The 17995-nt window shown below is 40.6% G+C and overlaps 1 non-coding gene across 1 annotated transcript; it reads left to right on the forward strand.

Moving 5' to 3' along the window:
* The first annotated feature begins 7779 nt into the window (after window positions 1-7779).
* On the forward strand, window positions 7780-7886 carry LOC131236371 (small nucleolar RNA R71). Its single transcript, XR_009166715.1, has one exon. It is a non-coding gene; the product is annotated as a small nucleolar RNA R71 (small nucleolar RNA).
* The last annotated feature ends 10109 nt before the right edge of the window (window positions 7887-17995 follow it).

The following is a 17995-nucleotide window of genomic DNA, read 5'->3' on the forward strand; positions in this document are numbered from 1 at the left end:
TTCCAACCAATCAGATGATTATGAAGGTTAGGAAGGGCACTGCCATCCAACCATGCCCAGGAGGCAATGGCAAACAACAGGGCTTCCTGACGTCATAAAAAATAAGGAAAAAGAAATACTCAAAGCCATTGCAAACCCATTGTAATTTCAGTCACAACAGGCCATTAAAAACTACAAATATTCCCATAATAAAATTAAATCAACAAATCCCTTCAATCTAAACAAAAGGTACATGCATCAAGTTCTCCCATCACGCTACAAGCTTTACCTCTTAGCCCTAGCTAAGAGGTTTAGCCGGTCACAAACATGATTAGGCTAAGTTCAAAATAGACAAAAAGAGAAGAAAAGAAGAAAAAATACTAACTCTCTCTCTTTCACTGCCCACGTCCAGCCACCTCTAGCCCACGTTGCCTCCTCCCTTTGACTCTCCTTCTTTCTCTCTCACGTCTTTCTTTTATAAGACCACCCAGGTCGGTCCACTGGCAGCGTGGAGAGGTCCAGTCGGAGAAGGACTCTGTGCGCAAAATATAGTCAGCCGCACTCCTTGCGCAGAAAAAACCCTCCTTTGTGTAAATCTTGCTACGCAGTCAAGAAAATGGCGCCCTCTACTCCCACTTTTCTTGCTTTCTTTCTAAAAGGAGAACGTCCTCTGGGAGTTTTTTGGTAGACCTACATGATAAACGGTTCAGATCAGCCGTCCGATTGCCCCCAAGAGCGCACAACCCGCCGCGAAAGCCAGACAGCGTCCGGCTGCGAAACAGAATGCGTTACGCACTTACGCTGTCTGATGGTGGGGTCCACAATCAGCTTCAAATGATCAATCCAAGCCGTCCACCGGATTTATCTCGATTTTTCAGTCAGAATGGGCTGGCTTTTGTCGAGTTTTGGTGTGGTCCACCGATGTTTTTCTTTCACCGTCTATTATCCGTTTTAACAGATGAAATCAAATATCCATCATCTTTCGGGATTCCACCACCTAGGCGATGGTTAGAGGACCTATAGGATTCTGATAGATGGTCCAGATCGGACCTTTAAGTCACGATGGTGGCCCACAAGGCTGGACCGCAGGTCCCTGTTGCCCGATTTCGTGCAGCAGAAAACTGGAGTCGGGTCAACGCTTGCTGACCGACTTGGCTCACTCCGTGCACGGCTTCTGTGCACTCCACCTTCATAGAGTGGGTCTCGCCCTGATGTATATGCAAAATCTAATCCATCCATCCACTTTTTCACCTCATGTATACCGTTGAAACCAAAATTAGAGCACATCCAGATATCAGGTGGGCCTTAATTCACTAATTTATAGGCTGATCTGTCCATTGGGACACTTCCAGAGGTACTGAACAGATGAAATTCGACGTGTACGGTTAATTTATAGTCCTCAGGCCACGTATGGAGTTTGGAACTGATCAGATGGTGGGAACCCTATGATCTTGCATTCTGGACACTTTTCAGGCCACTTGAGCTTCAATTTCTCGATTTGCTTGGATCCCTGGCGTGCAAATCTATCGATCTTGGTCTCCTAAGGTCCGTCGCTTGCCTTGGTGACTTCAGACCATTAAATCCATGCTTTTAGTACCCTTTCCCAGTCCAGGCTCGTGAATACGCCCTGCATCACAAACATGATTAAATCAGGCCAATAAACAGTACTATGTTTGTAAATTCTGGCAATAACTAGGGTCTGATATGCAATATTCGACCCTCAATACAACCCCCAACCAGCATCTTGTTAGTCCCGAGCAAGGTATGCGAAAAATAAATTGAGAATTACAGGACAATTTCTACAAACTCAAGAGATTTATGAAAAACAATTCAGATACTCGAATTCTAAGATTCATGAATGTTGGCATTACTTTCTCCTGAAATCAAGCTCACGGTAAACTTCATAATCAAGCTCAAATATTAATTCATTAATTAGAACGATTCTAAATATTGAGTTCCATGGGTGTATCGTGTAATCTCGGCTTATCATTAAGGTTCACTTCTTAATTTCATGATATTATCGGTAAACACTAAGATAATTCATTATAACTCAAACTTTCCTCACAGATCATCTTTCCATTAATCGACCTTTGATATATTTTTTTTCATTAAAATACCGCCAAGGGGAGGAATCAAATCTTCACCTATAGGGAGCGAACCTATGATGAAGACCATTGCCCACCCCTTTCCGCCGGCTACTTTGGGAAATTGAACCTTCACCTATAGGGAGCAAACCTATGGTGAAGATTATTCACCCGATCCCTTCAATTTTCTCAGGCCGGTTCCTTTCATGCTTAGTGAGTACCAAGTAAATCCTTCAATATCAAACTGAAACCTTAATGAAAAGCGAGATGTGACATGTGAGATCATAACTCAATCAATGTTTACAACTTCTAATTCTGGATTAATAATTCAAACTTGATTATGCAATCAAACAGATACTGAATCCAAGCGTCTTAAATTTCCAACATCATGTATCTTGAATATTCCAAGTGCCCTAGATGGCTGTCAAAATCCCTTCGAATTTACAAGAAAGTCCAGAAAAATTAAAAATTTTCACAATTTTTGTTCAAGACCAAGAAAATGCTGATTAGGTCACCTAATCTTCCACCCCCCACCTAAAATCTACATTGTCCTCAATGTAAAAGATATGAGCATGCATTGCACTTGGGACAAGGAAAAGTAAATATGAAGTAATGGGAAGATAGTACCTGGACGATGAATTGAGAGCCACTTTCCAAGATATCGCAGCATGGGCGTCAGTCAGCACAAGAGAGAAGGCAACACAAAAATAACAAAAAAATCCTACTTATACCACTTTCGTAGGTGCTTTCGGTTGCATTTAGCGTATACAACAAGCCTTTAAACCCCTAGGTTGCCCCTAGTGGATTAGTTGTAGTCTCGTGAGGGTTTGCAGTAATGTTACCCACAAACATTGAACTAACTAATGATAAAAACGAAATGAAATGAAGAGCTGGGTTGCCTCCTAGGAGCGCTAAGTTTACCATCTTCAGCCAGACAAATAAAGCAACTACCCTAGTCCTATGAAAGTGACAAACCTACCTATACCTCCATCAGACTAGGAGATCAATCCTGGTAAACAGGAGCAGTCAGGGCATGGACATGTCCTCTGAATCAAATTTCTCGACAAATGGTTTCAATCGATGTCCATTGACTTTAAACTCATTGCCATTGTCGGGATCTCTTATCTCAACGGCCTCGTGAAGAAAAACAGTAACAACAATGTAAGGGCCGGTCCAACGAGATCGAAGCTTACCCGGAAAGAGATGTAATCGAGAATTGTACAAAAGGACCTTTTGACCAGGCATGAATGATTTTTGAAAAATGTGTTTATCATGAAATGCTTTCATCTTGTCCTTGTAAATTCTCGAATTATCGTACGCATCATTCCGGATTTCCTCAAGTTCATTCAATTGAAGTTTGCGTAGCGAGCCAGCGTTGTCCAGATTGAAATTAAGATTTTTGATCGCCCAGTACGCTTTATGTTCCAGTTCCACAGGCAAGTGACAAGCTTTCCCATAGACAAGTCTAAAGGGAGACATTCCAATAGGGGTTTTAAAGGCAGTACGGTATGCCCATAAGGCATCAGGCAATCGGATTGACCAATCCTTACGATCAGGGTTAACCGTTTTTTTCAAAATGTGTTTAATTTCCCTGTTAGAAATCTCGGCTTGCCCACTTGTCTGTGGATGGTATGGGGTGCTCACCTTATGAGAGATACCGTATTTCTTTATTAAGCTCTCAAATGGTTTATTATAAAAGTGTGAGCCCCCATCACTAATGATGGCTCGAGGCGTTCCGAATCGAGAAAGGATGTTTTCTTTTAGGAATTTAATGACCGTGCGATGGTCATTAGTTCGACACGGAATCGCTTCGACTCATTTAGTGACATAATCCACAGCGAGCAAAATATACAGATTTCCAAACGATTGGGGGAATGGTCCCATGAAATCGATGCCCCATCAATCAAATGCTTCAATGATAAGGATGAGATTCAAAGACATCATATTTCGATGGGACAATGCTCCCAATTTTTGACAATGCTCACAAGCTTTGTAAAACTCATGAGTGTCCCTAAACATAGTGGGCCAGTAAAAGCCACACTGCAGAATCTTGGCCGTGGTCTTTTTAGCAGAAAAGTGACCACCACAGGCCTGTGAATGACAGAAGGAGATGACGCTCTGATGCTCATCGTCTGGTACACATCTCCTTAAGATTTGGTCTGGGCAATATTTAAATAAATAAGGATCATCCCAGAAAAAGTTGTGCACCTCGGTGAAGAATTTCTTCTTATCTTGCGCAGTCCACTGTGTCGGTATGGAACCTGTGGCAAGATAATTAGCAATATCAGCGAACCAAGGAGAATGAGAGACTCTAAACAGTTGTTCATCAGGGAACATATCATTGATATGGGTCGCCTCAAGGGAATCAGAGGTATTAAGGCGAGAAAGGTGATCGGCCACTACGTTCTCTACTCCCTTTTTATCTTTAATTTTCAAATCAAATTCTTGGAGTAGAAGGATCCATCGTATCAAACGGGGCTTAAAATCATTCTTAGAAAGAAGATACTTCAGTGCCGCATGATCTGTATAGATAATGATCTTGGATCATATCAGGTAGGACCTAAATTTGTCCAAGGTGAACACTACAGCTAAGAGTTCCCTTTCCGTAGTCGAGTAGTTCACATGGGCAGAATTTAAAGTTCTACTTACGTAATGAATGACGTAAGGCCTCTTATCTTTTCTCTGGCCTAGGACCGCCCCAAGAGCATAATCAGAAGCGTCGCACATAAGCTCAAAAGGAAGGCTCCAGTCAGGTGGCTGCATGATAGGTGCAGTGGTTAACGTGCCCTTAAGCTTGGTGAAAGCTTCCTGACATTGCTCAGTCCACTCGTACGGAGCATCCTTTTGAAGAAGATTACATAAAGGACGAGAGAGGAGACTAAAGTCCTTTATGAATCGCCTGTAAAATCCTGCGTGTCCTAAGAAGGATCGCACGTCTCTGATGTTCTTGGGTGGAGGTAGGTTAGAGATAAGATCGATTTTTGCCTTATCTACCTCGATTCCTTTGGACGAGATGATATGCCCAAGGACAATTCCCTTCTGAACCATGAAATGACACTTCTCCCAATTAAGTACCAAGTTCTTTTCTTCACATCTTTTCAGCACACATTTAAGACTTTCCAAGCACTTGCTGAAAGATGGACCGTAAACAGAGAAATCGTCCATGAAGACCTCTAGATATTGCCCCACCATATCAGAAAAGATACTAAGCATACATCGCTGAAAGGTGGCAGGGGCATTACATAGTCCGAATGGCATCCTTCGATAGGCAAAGGTGCCGTAGGGACATGTAAATGTGGTCTTTTCTTGGTCTTCAGGAGCTATCTCTATCTGGTTGTAGCCCGAATACCCGTCAAGGAAACTGTAATAGGAATGACCAGCTAACCTTTCCAGGATTTGATCAATGAATGGTAAAGGAAAGTGGTCTTTCCTCGTGACGGTATTCAACTTCCTGTAGTCAATGCACATTCTCCAACCAGTAGTGACTCTAGTTGGCACGAGTTCATTATTAGCATTGGCTACGATGATGATTCCAGACTTCTTAGGGACCACTTGAGTTGGACTCACCCATTGACTATCAGATATAGGGTATATGATACCCACGTCCAATAGTTTAAGAACCTCGGCCTTAACTACTTCCTTCATGTTTGGATTTAGTCTACGTTGTGGTTGCCGAGCGATTTTTGCATTATCCTCAAGATATATGCGGTGAGTACAAATCGAGGGATCGATTCCCTTGAGGTCTGCTATCATCCATCCCAGGGCTCCTTTATGCTCAATGAGAGTAGAAATGAGCATACTCTCTTGTTCTTTCTCCAGGTGGGCAGAGATCACTACCGGGTATGTCTCATCTTTACCTAAATAGGCATATTTCAAATCAAAGGGCAAAGGTTTTAGGTCAAGCTTCGGCGGCTTGAGATTAGACGGTAGAGGCACTACATCGGTTTGTGGCAATTCTTCAAATTGTGGCCTCCACCGGTTAACTTCAAGTACCGGTGCAGTATCAAGCAAGGCGCACGTCTCCCTAATCATGTCATCATCAAAATCATGGGAGTGGGCCAAGCACGTCTCTAGAGAGTCAAAGGATAAGGTTAGAGGTGTCGTATCTTCCACTAAAGAGTCAATCATGTTAATGTCGTAGAAATTGTCATCCTCCTCTAAGTTTCTGCCGTTATTGAAAAAGATGTTTGACTCTAATGTCATATTCTCAAAAGACATAGTCATGACACCATTCCTACAATTGATAATTATATTTGAAGTGGCAAGGAATGGGCGGCCAAGAATGACGGGGATCTGAGTGCTTATGTTGTTGATGGGTTCGGTGTCCAGGATGATAAAATCTACAGGGTAGTAAAATCTATCAACTTGGACCAACACATCCTCAATTATCCCTCTTGGTACACGAACAGAGCGATCAGCAAGTTGTAGTGTGGTTAGGGTGGGTTTTAATTCACCCAATCCTAACTGTTTGTATACCGCGTAGGGAATCAGATTAACGCTCGCTCCTAAATCAAGAAGTGCATGATCAATTCGATGGTCCCCAATTACACATGATATGGTTGGGCTACCGGGATCCTTGAATTTCTGTGGCACGTCTTGCTTTAGGATGGCACTCACTTTCTCGGTCAAGAAAATCTTCTTTTGAATACTTTGCCGTCGTTTGGTCGTGCATGGGTCTTTCAGGAATTTGGCATATGAAGGTATCTGTTTCACGACATCAAGTAGAGGAATGTTGACTTTCACTTATTTCAACACCTCTAAGATATCCTGAGAGTTAGAGAGAGGTTTTGGTGAAACCAACCGTTGGGGGAATGGAGCAACTGGCTTCTCTAGAAGTTCCGGTTCTAATTTTTGTGGGGCATCACTAGATCCATCATTGTTGTCCTCTTCTGATTCTTGAGGCTTTTCGGGCCTAACCGGAAGAGTTTTATCAATGATCTTTCTACTCCTAAGAGTGGTGATGGATTTAGCGTGCCCCATCTGATTTGAAGAGCTGGGATCATTGATCTCCTACTGCGGTTTAGGATTGGGGAGAGGTTGTGCAGAAAGCATCCCCTTTTCTATAACCGTCATAAGAGAATCTATCTTTTGCATAAAATCTGTAATTCCCCGCATTACCTGAGCCAGCACTTGTATGAAATTTTGAACCAGTTCCTCTTGAGGTTTCACTTGATTTGGATTTTGATTGAAGAAACCTTGAGGGGTAGCCATTTGTCCATTCCTCCAACTAAAGTTTGGATGATTTTTCCAACCAGGATTGTACGTATTGGAGTTAGGTCCAGTAAAAGGTCTTTGATAGTTGTTTACAGCATTAGCTTGTTCATTCAACACTCCTCGAAAGGCGGGTATTATAGGACAATTTTCAGTTGTATGAATGTTGCAATCATAGATGCCGCAAACAATTTCATTAACCTTATCCTTCTTTCCTTCCATGACCTCAACTTTCCTTATGAGAGTAGTCACTTTACACTTGAGATCATCCTCTTCTTTCAAGAGATATAATCCACCTTTCTCCTTTAATTGAGTCGGCCTAGACGTGGTGTTCGACTTTGGGTAATAGTCCCATGATTGTGTTTTTTCAGCAAGACTATCGAGGTAATCCCATACCCCGTCAACATCTTTATTAATGAACTCTCCATTACACATTGTCTCCACCATTTGGCGCATGGAAGATGTCAGTCCATCATAGAAAAAATTTGTAATGCGCCACGTTTCAAATCCGTGTTGTGGGCATGAACTGACCAAATCTTTGAACCTTTCCCAACATTGGAAGAATGTTTCATCTTCCTTTTGGGCAAAGTTCATGATTGCTTTTCTAAGGGTAATCGTTTTATGATGTGGGAAGAATTTTTTTTATGAATTCCCTCTGCATGTCGTTCCATGTGCCAATGGATCTAGGACGCAGTGAATGTAACCACGTCTTAGCTTTCTCTTTTAAGGAAAAAAGAAAGAGTTTCAGCCTAATTGTATCCTCAGATACATTAGGAAAACATAATGTAGCTATAATCTCATCGAACTCTTTCAAATGTAAATATGGACTCTCTGATTCAAGTCTATGGAATTTGGGAAGGAGTTGGATAACTCCTGGCTTGATGTCCATTTGTCCTGTGTTTTCAGGAAAAATCATGCATGAGGGCGTACTCACTCCCGCCGGTTGTAGATAATCGCGTAAAGTACGAGGCGGGGGTGCTTGATGCACCTCGTTCTCATCTTGGGTATCCTCCACCCTGGGTGGAAGTAGAGGAGGTTGGTCTTCAGCCATAACTTCAATTAACTCAGGGGATTTTGAGTGGTGTCTAGTCCTGCGATGGATAGTCAACCCCTCAACCAATCCTCCTTCAGTCAAGAGACGTCGAGTGTTATCACGGGCCCACTTGGGCATGAAACACTCGCAGCCCTCAATCAAATTTGAAACCTAATTCTAAGAAAGGAAAAGAAAGTCTAGAAAGAAGGAGAGAGAGTTGGAAAGAAATTACCAACTTGAAGTCCCTAAGTTAAAGACCTGCAAAAGAAAACAAACAAGTCAGTTTCTAAAATAAGAAAAGTCTAAACTAGAAAGTAAATTACTAAAAGAGATATGAAAAATAAAAAGAGAGAAAGAAAGAACTTACCGAATTAGAAATTTCTATCTTAAAGGCCTACACAATAGGAAAGTTAGTTTCTAAACAGAAATTCCACAAGTAGAAAATTTCTAAAAGTAAATTAGGAAACAAAGTTAGATTCTAAAAGAGTTAAAATTAGAAAAAAAATTAAAAGAAGAAAGTGTCTAAAAATAAACTACTTCCTAAAAATAGAAAAATACTAGAATTAAAAATTTTCAAAATTTAAACCCTAATTCTAAAAAGTAGAAAAAGTAGAGGAATTTAGAAACTCATGTCAGGATCCTACAAAACAAGAAAAGCAGGTTAGTTTCTAGAAATCAGAAAAACCTAGACTAATAGTTAGAAAAATCCTAATCTTAAACTGATTCTAAAACTAATTAATTTCAAAAAAACGTAACCGTCAGTCCCTGGCAACGGCGCCAAAAACTTGTTCACTCCCCAAGTATAGGTTTGTGATGTAGTAATAAACTCGGTAAGACCGAGGTCGAATCCCAAGGGACTGATACCTGTACGTTACCTGAAAATAACTAGAACTAGAAAAAAGATGAAATCTAATTCAGGTGGATTTGAGGAATAATGATGAAATAGTAAAATATGTAGGATTCAAAGGTAGGAAACTAGGGATTCAGAGAATCCACTTGTAGAGATCAGGGAGATCTTGATACCTGCTTCAAAAATCATGGAACTTAAACTGAACTTCCTTTGATATAATTTTAAAGGGATGAAAGGTATATGAATTAAAATGGATGCCATCACCAAACCATGCCCAGGAGACAAAGTCAACAACAGAATTAAACTAATTTCCAACCAATCAGATGATTATGAAGGTTAGGAAGGGCACCGCCATCCAACCATGCTCAGGAGGCAATGGCGAACAACAGGGCTTCCTGACGCCATAAAAAATAAGGAAAAAGAAATACTCAAAGCCATTGCAAACTCATTGTAATTTCAGTCACAACAGGCCATTAAAAACTACAAATATTCCCATAATAAAATTAAATTAACAAATCCCTTCAATCTAAACAAAAGGTACATGCATCAAGTTCTCCCATCACGCTACAAGCTTCACCTCTTAGCCCTAGCTAAGAGGTTTAGCCGGTCACAAACATGATTAGGCTAAGTTCAAAATAGACAAAAAGAGAAGAAAAGAAGAAAAAAATACTAACTCTCTCTCTTTCACTGCCCACGTCCAGCCACCTCTAGCCCACGTCGCCTCCTCCCTTTGACTCTCCTTCTTTCTCTCTCACGTCTTTCTTTTATAAGACCACCCAGGTCGGTCCACTGGCAGCGTGGAGAGGTCCAGTCGGAGAAGGACTCTGTGCGCAAAATACAGTCAGCCGCACTCCTTGCACAGAAAAAACTCTCCTTTGCGTAAATCTTGCTACGCAGTCAAGAAAATAGCGCCCTCTACTCCCACTTTTCTTGCTTTCTTTCTAAAAGGAGAACGTCCTCTGGGAGTTTTTTGGCAGACCTACATGATAAACGGTTCAGATCAGCCATCCGATCGCCCCCAAGAGCGCACAACCCGCCGCGAAAGCCAGACAGCGTCCGGCTGCGAAACAGAATGCGTTACGCACTTACGCTGTCTGATGGTGGGGTCCATAATCAGCTTCAAATGATCAATCCAAACCGTCCACCAGATTTATCTCGATTTTTCGGTCAGAATGGGCTGGTTTTTGTCGAGTTTTGGTGTGGTCCACCGATGTTTTTCTTTCACCGTCTATCATCCGTTTTAACAGATGAAATCAAATATCCATCATCTTTCGGGATTCCACCACCTAGGCGATGGTTAGAGGACCTATAGGATTCTGATAGATGGTCCAGATCGGACCTTTAAGTCACGATGGTGGCCCACAAGGCTGGACCGCAGGTCCCTGTTGCCCGATTTCGCGCAGCAGAAAACTGGAGTCGGGTCAGCGCTTGCTGACCGACTTGGCTCACTCCGTGCACGGCGAGTGCACTGCTCCTGTGCACTCCACCTTCATAGAGTGGGTCTCGCCCTGATGTATATGCAAAATCCAATCCATCCATCCACTTTTTCACCTCATGTATACCGTTGAAACCAAAATTGGAGCGCATCCAGATATCAGGTGGGCCTTAATTCACTAATTTATAAGCTGATCTGTCCATTGGGACACTTCCAGAGGTACTGAACAGATGAAATTCGACGTGTACGGTTAATTTATGGTCCTTAGGCCACATATAGAGTTTCGAACTGATCAGATGGTGGGAACCCTATGATCTTGCATTCTGGACACTTTTCAGGTCACTTGAGCTTCAATTTCTCGATTTTCTTGGATCCCTGGCATGCAAATCTGTCGATCTTGGTCTCCTAGGGTCCGTCGCTTGCCTTGGTGACTTCAGACCGTTAAATCCATACTTTTAGTACCCTTTCCCAGTCCAGGCTCGTGAATACGCCCTGCATCACAAACATGATTAAATCAGGCCGATAAACAGTACTATGTTTGTAAATCCTAGCAATAACTAGGGTCTGATATGCAATATTCGACCCTCAACAATTATAACCGTATCCCTGACCATTTTTTTTAATTTATTTTTACAAGGAGAATTTTATTCTACCTACATTTTTCTCTAACACATACTTATATAAATATGTATATATAAGCATATAAATTTTTTTTATCTCTTTTTCTTCATTTCTTTCTTTATTCATATAACAAGAATATCAATATGGAATTGCGGGGAATGACTGTGAAATGCATGGAAATGACCGTGAAGTGAAGCGAATTGATAATGAAATGCGTGGAAATGACCGTGAAGTTGAAGGGAATTGACCGCAAAATGCATGGAAATGACTGTGAATCCAAACGGAATTGTCGGAATTGACCATGAAATGCATGGAAATGACCGTGAAGTGAAGCGAATTGATCGTGAAATGCATGGAAATGACTGTGAATCCAAACGGAATTGTCGGAATTGACCATGAAATGCATGGAAATGATCGTGAAGTGAAGTAAATTGACCGTGAAATGCATGGAAATGACCGTGAAATGAAACGGAATCGCCGGGATTGACCGTGAAGTGAAGGAAAATGACTGTGAAATGCATGAAAAACGTACCTAAATAAGACTTTAATTTCACTAATAAACTATAAAGGTGTCCCAAAAGAATACTTTGTGGATCTTCTGAGGAATGCTTTGAGTGATGCCTGAAATATTCGTTCCAATAAGCACATTGCATTGAGAGGTATGTTTTCTACTTTATACTTATTAGATGTGTTCTACACTTTGGAGATATCCATGTTGTCACTGCGACTTACATCGGGGATTTGGAGAATGTTGTTGAAAATTCTAATTATGCTATTTTCTTTCCAACCAAAGGGCCGGATCATTGGCAGATGAGATGACGAACATTGATTTTGAGTGGGACAAACTGGAAATTGAGTGGGACAAACTGAAAATTGAGCGGGCCAAACTGGAAATTGAGGGGGACAAACTGAAAATTGAACGGGACAAACTGAAAATTGAACGGGACAAACTGAAAATTGAGAGGGACAAACTGAAAATTGAGTGAGCCAAATTGAAAATTGAGTTAGACAAACTGAAAATACAGTGGGACAAAGTACAAAGTCATTTCATCATTCACAAAAATTATAAAGTATGCTATACATCCACCCATGCACTTCCGGCAAATATGAAATTAAGTAGGGCAAACTAGAAAATCAGCGAGGCAAACATGAAATTAGCGGGGCAAACTAGAAAATCATTATGCCCACTATTTCCCGTGGTATGATTCACTTGATATTTTGATATGCTTCAATTTGGGGCTCAACCCCTTAAATTAGATAGAAAAACGGATGGACGGCGTGGATATACTACATGAAATGGATTAGCTACTCCCCCTGTCACCAGCTAATGGCTGGTGTTCGGTGCTCTGTGGGCCCCATCAGATTCCATTGAACTTAAGTGGGGAGTTCCACACATCTAAACAACCCCTAAGGCACTTCATCAAAACCAACTAACCATGTGAAACACCGAAGAAATGAATTGATGGCAGGATAGGCATACTCATTCAACTAAACAAATAAAATAAGAAAACCCAGCTGATCATGGATACAGATTGTATAAATGAAAGATAAGGAAACATAAGATTTACTAATAATGCGAGCAACAACATGCAAAGTATGTATTTTAGTACTAGTTAAAGTATGCTTTTTAATTTGTGGTAGTTAAAAACTATGTATCTGCCTAAATTTATAACAGTCAGTAGTTGGGCATAAGCAACCATCCACCTGTGAGATAATTCAGATTCCAATATAATCAGCAAAAAGTTAGTGCAACCAGAACCAGCACGGTGGAAGTAGCCTTCTAACAAAAGGTTAGGTTCAAATTAGCACAACAACTTAACCCATTCTTTTAGTTTGCAATAGCCTTAAAAAATTACTGAAATAACAGTATTCCAAGCATGCTATGAATTGGACTAAGCCACGTGGCATATTGACTATTATCTTAAAGCTTAGAACAGTCCAAAAGGGTCATACCCCAGCCAAAGGTGCATTTAAAATCTTATCCAAAATCAGGACCACACACTCCTAGTAATTGAGTGAGGCAACTTAGGAATTGAACGAGGCAAGATAAAAATTGAGCGAGGGAACCTCGCAATTGAGCGAGACAACCTAGGAATTGAGCGAGGAAAGCTAGAAATTGAGCGAGACAAGTTAAAAATTAAGCGAGGGAACCTTGCAATTGAGCGAGACAACTTAGAAATTGAGCAAGGGAAGCAAAAAATTCAGCGAAGCAAGCTAAAAATTGAGCGAGGGAACCTAGGAATTGAGCGAGGCAACTTACGAATTGAGCGAGGGAAATTAGAATTTGAGTGAAGGAACCTATGAATTGAGCGAGGCAACCTAGGAATTGAGTGAGAGAAGCTAGAAATTGAGCAAGGGAACATAGGATTTGAGCGAGACAACCTACAAATTGAATGAGGCAACCTAGGAATTGAGTGAGGGAAGGTAGAAATTGAGCGAGAGAAGCTAGAAATTGAGCGAGGCAACCTAGGATTTAAGTGAGGAAAGCTAGAAATTGAGTGAGGGAACCTAGAAATTGAGTGAGGAAACATAGGAATTGAGCAAGGCAACCTAGGAATTGAGCGAGGGAAGGTAGAAATTGAGCAAGGGAAGCTAGAAATTGAGCGAGGCAATGTAGGAATTCAACGAGGTAACCTAGGAATTAAGAGAGGGAAGGTAGAAATTGAGTGAGGGAAGCTAGAAATTAAGCAAGGCAACCTAGGATTTAAGCGCGGAAAGCTAGAAATTGAGCGAGGCAACGTAGGAATTGAGCGAGGCAACGTAGGAATTGAGCGAGGTAACTTAGGAATTTAACGAGGGAAGGTAGAAATTGAGCGGGGGAAGCTAGAAATTGAGTAAGGCAACCTAGGATTTGAGCAAGGAAAGCTAGAAATTGAGCGAGGGAACCTAGAAATTGAGCGAGGTAACCTAGGAATTGAGTGAGGCAACGAAGGAATTCAACAAGGTAACCTAGGAATTGAGCGAGGGAAGGTAGAAATTGAGTGAGGGAAGCTAGAAATTAAATGAGGGAACCTAGAAATTCAGCGAGACAACCTAGGATTTGAGCGAGAGAAGCTAGAAATTGAGTGAGGGAACCTAGAAATTGAGCGAGGCAAGGTAAAAATTCAGTGAGGAAACCTAGGATTTAAGCAAGGTAACTTAGGAATTGAGCTAGGGAAGTTAGAAATTCAGTGAGGGAAGCTAGAATTTGAGCGAGGGAACCTAGAAATTTAGCAAGGCAACCTAGGGTTTGAGCGAGGGAAGCTACAAATTGTGCGAGGGAAGCTAGAAATTTAGTGAGGCAATATATAAATTGAGCGAAGGAACCTAGGAATTGAGTGAGGCAACCTAGTAATTGAGCGAGGCAACGTAGAAATTCAGCAAGGCGACCTACAAATTAAGCGAGGGAAGCTAGAAATTAAGCGAGGAAAGCTAGAAATTCAGCAAGGGAACCTATGAATTGAGCGAGACAGTCTAAGAATTGAGCGAGGGAAGCTAGAAATTCAGCGAGGCAACCTAAAAATTGAGCGAGAAAACCTAAGAATTGAGCGAGGGAACCTAGGAATTGAGCTTGAGAGAGGTAACCTAGGAATTGAGCAAGGGAAGCTAGAAATTCAGCAAAGGAACCTAGGAATTGAGCGAGGCAACCTAGTAATTGAGCGAGGCAACGTAGAAATTCAGCTAGACAACTTAGGAATTGAGCGAGGGAAACTAGAAATTGAGCAAGGCAACATATAAATTGAGTGAGGGAACTTAGCAATTATGCGAGGCAACGTAAATATTCAGTGAGGCAACCTATGAATTGAGCGAGGCAACCTAGGAATAGAGCGTGGGAAGACCTAGGAATAGAAATTCAGCGAGGCAACATATAAATTGAGCAAGGGAAGCTAGGAATTGATCGAGGCAACATAGGAATTGTATCAGAGCAATTCATAAATTTGATGGAGATATCATAAAAACATGATGGGGAACTTCCATGGATTCATGTAATGTAACGAAAAATTTTATGAACCGCTTGGTCAATTTCATTAATTGCTCGGTCAAATTCATCGAAGAAAATTTCTAAAGCTTGGTCAATTTCATTAACTGCTCGGTCACATTGACCAAAGAGCAAATTGTTAGGCTAGGTCAATTACATTTAAAGTTCATTCCAATTCATGTTAGCCTCACCCAATTTCAAGCTTACCTCGCTCAAATTCATGTTTTCCTTGCTTAATTTCTAGGTTGCCTCGCTGAATTTCTACGTTGCCTTACTCAATTCCTAGGTTCCCTTGCTCAATTTCTAGGTTGCTTTGCTCAATTTCTAGTCAGAAGACTTTTTTTTATTGCATTAATCTTATCTTTCAGAACCCCAGCCGAGGAATGAGGATAATCTCATTTGGCAGCTCAATCCTCGCGGTCATAATTATGCTAAGTCTGCCTACAAATCTCTTTAGCTGATCAAGAGGGCCCCCTTTTCCAGTAGATAAGATTAAGATGAAAGGTATTATCTCAACGCTTCTTTTCTCTGTCTTGCTCTTAAAAATTGTTGAATCCAAAGCCCTCGGAGAAGAAAGATCTCTCTCTTGATAAAAAATGAGAGGGATCTCTCTTCTATATTATATTTATGAGGAAAGATATAGAGATCTTCTTTGGTCTATCTGTTCCTCTATTTACGAGAAGATAGATAGTCTCTCAAAAAAAGTCGTTCTCATCTTTGTTGATGATTTAACTAGCGCTTAATCTATTGGTTGCCTCACTGAATTTCAAGGTTCCCTCGCTCAATTTTTAACTTCCCTCGCTCAATTCCTAAGTTGCCTCGTTCAATTGATAAGTTGTCTCGCTCAATTTCTAGGTTCCCTTGCTCAATTTGTAGCGTTCCTCGCTCAATTCCTAGGTTGACTAAATTAGCTTCTCCTACCCCAATATCATATGTTGTACGTTAAGTAATTAATTTTAGTTTAGGAGATATGCTTATTAAATAAATAGATAAAGAAATGAATTAAAAGATAGAAAAATATTTTTATATATTTATATATACATATTTACATAATTATATATTAGAGAAAAATGTAAGGGGAAAAAAGTTCTCCTTGTAAAAAAAATAATAAAAAATAAATTTAATTAATTTGTAGCTTCCCTCGCTCAAATCTTAGGTTGCCTCGCTGAATTTCTGGGTTCTCTAGCTCAAATTCTAGCTTCCCTCGCTCAATTTCTAACTTCCCTCGCTCAAATCCTAGGTTGCTTCGCTCAATTTCTAGGTTCCCTCGCTTAATTTCTAGCTTCCCTTGCTCAAATCCTAAGTTACCTCGCTGAATTTCTAGATTCCCTCGCTTAATTTCTAGCTTCCCTCACTCAATTCCTAGGATTCCTTGCTGAATTTCTATGTTGCCTTGCTTATTTCCTAAGTTCTGTCGCTCAATTCCTATGTTGCCTTACTCAAATCCTAGGTTGCCTCGCTCAATTTTTAAGTTCCCTCGCACAATTTGTAGCTTCCCTCGCTCAAATCCTAAGTTGCCTCGTTGAATTTGTAGGTTCTCTCACTCAAATTCTAGCTTCCCTCGCTCAATTTCTAACTTCCCTCGCTCAATTCCTAGGTTGCCTAGCTCAAAACGTAGGTTCCCTCACTCATTTTTTACGTTGCCTCGCTCAATTTCTAGGTTGCCTCGCTCAATTTCTAGCTTCCCTTGCTCAATTTCTAGATTCCCTCGCTGAACTCCTACCTTTCCTCACTCAATTTCTAGGTTCCCTCGCTTAATTCCTACCTTGCCCCTGCTCAATTTTCAATTTGCCCACTCAATTTCATGTTTGCCCCGCTCAATTTCTAGTTTGACTGCGAAGTGATTGAAATTGACCGCGAAGTGAATGAAGTGTATTTTCGACCATTGACCTGATGAAATCTTGGAAAATAATTAGGTTGGTTGGCTAAAGTAGCTTCTCCTACCCCAAAATCATATGTGGTACGTCAAGTAACTAATTTTAGTTTAGAAGATATTCTTGCTATATGAATAAAGAAAGAAATGAAAAAAAAAAGAGAGAGAGAGAATTTACATATACATATATATATATATATATATATATATATATATATATATATATATATATATATATATATATATCTATTAGAGAAAAATGTAGGTAGAATAAAGTTCTCCATGTAAAAAATAAAAATAAAAAGTGAAAAAAGTGGATAGCATTACAGTTATGCTACGGTTATAATCCGTAGCCATAGGCCGCTGGTTTTTTTCACTGGTGTAGTGGGGAATTGAACATCTACCATTGAAACCCTTTTAGGGGTTACAGAAGTTTTGGATCATTATGAAATTTGTTTTTCCTCTTCATCCAGGCCTTTTGTGACCTTATGAGGGTTATAGAAGTTTTGGATCATTATGAAATTTGTTTTTCCTCTTCATCCAGGCCTTTGTGACCTTATGAATAGATTGAATGGAAAATAAATGTTATGGTGGGTCCTACAACATTTTTAACGGTGAAAATCAATTTCCCCGCTGCTCTTTGTGGTGTGGTCCAGTTGATCTTTGGATATGGTTTTTTTTTTTTTGGATAATGCTCCGAAATGATCTCGAAATATGGATGAACGTTGTGGATATAATAAATACATAGCTGTGGGGCCATGTAACTTTGGTCTCTTTTAAGCCGTTCGTACAACTCTCCGTTGGAGGAGCGTCAGCGCTCGTCTTCACAGTGAAAAGGACGGCGTCTGCAAAGTCGCTGTCCGCACATGCTAGTCTAAGTTGGTAACTTAGGTTTGTATTCCTTCATAAAAACCGCCGGACAAAAGGTTTTGTCTACAGTGGTCATTTTCT

The sequence above is a fragment of the Magnolia sinica genome, unplaced genomic scaffold (genome assembly GCF_029962835.1).
Source record: "Magnolia sinica isolate HGM2019 unplaced genomic scaffold, MsV1 ctg429, whole genome shotgun sequence".
In the NCBI taxonomy this organism is placed as follows: Eukaryota; Viridiplantae; Streptophyta; class Magnoliopsida; order Magnoliales; family Magnoliaceae; genus Magnolia; species Magnolia sinica.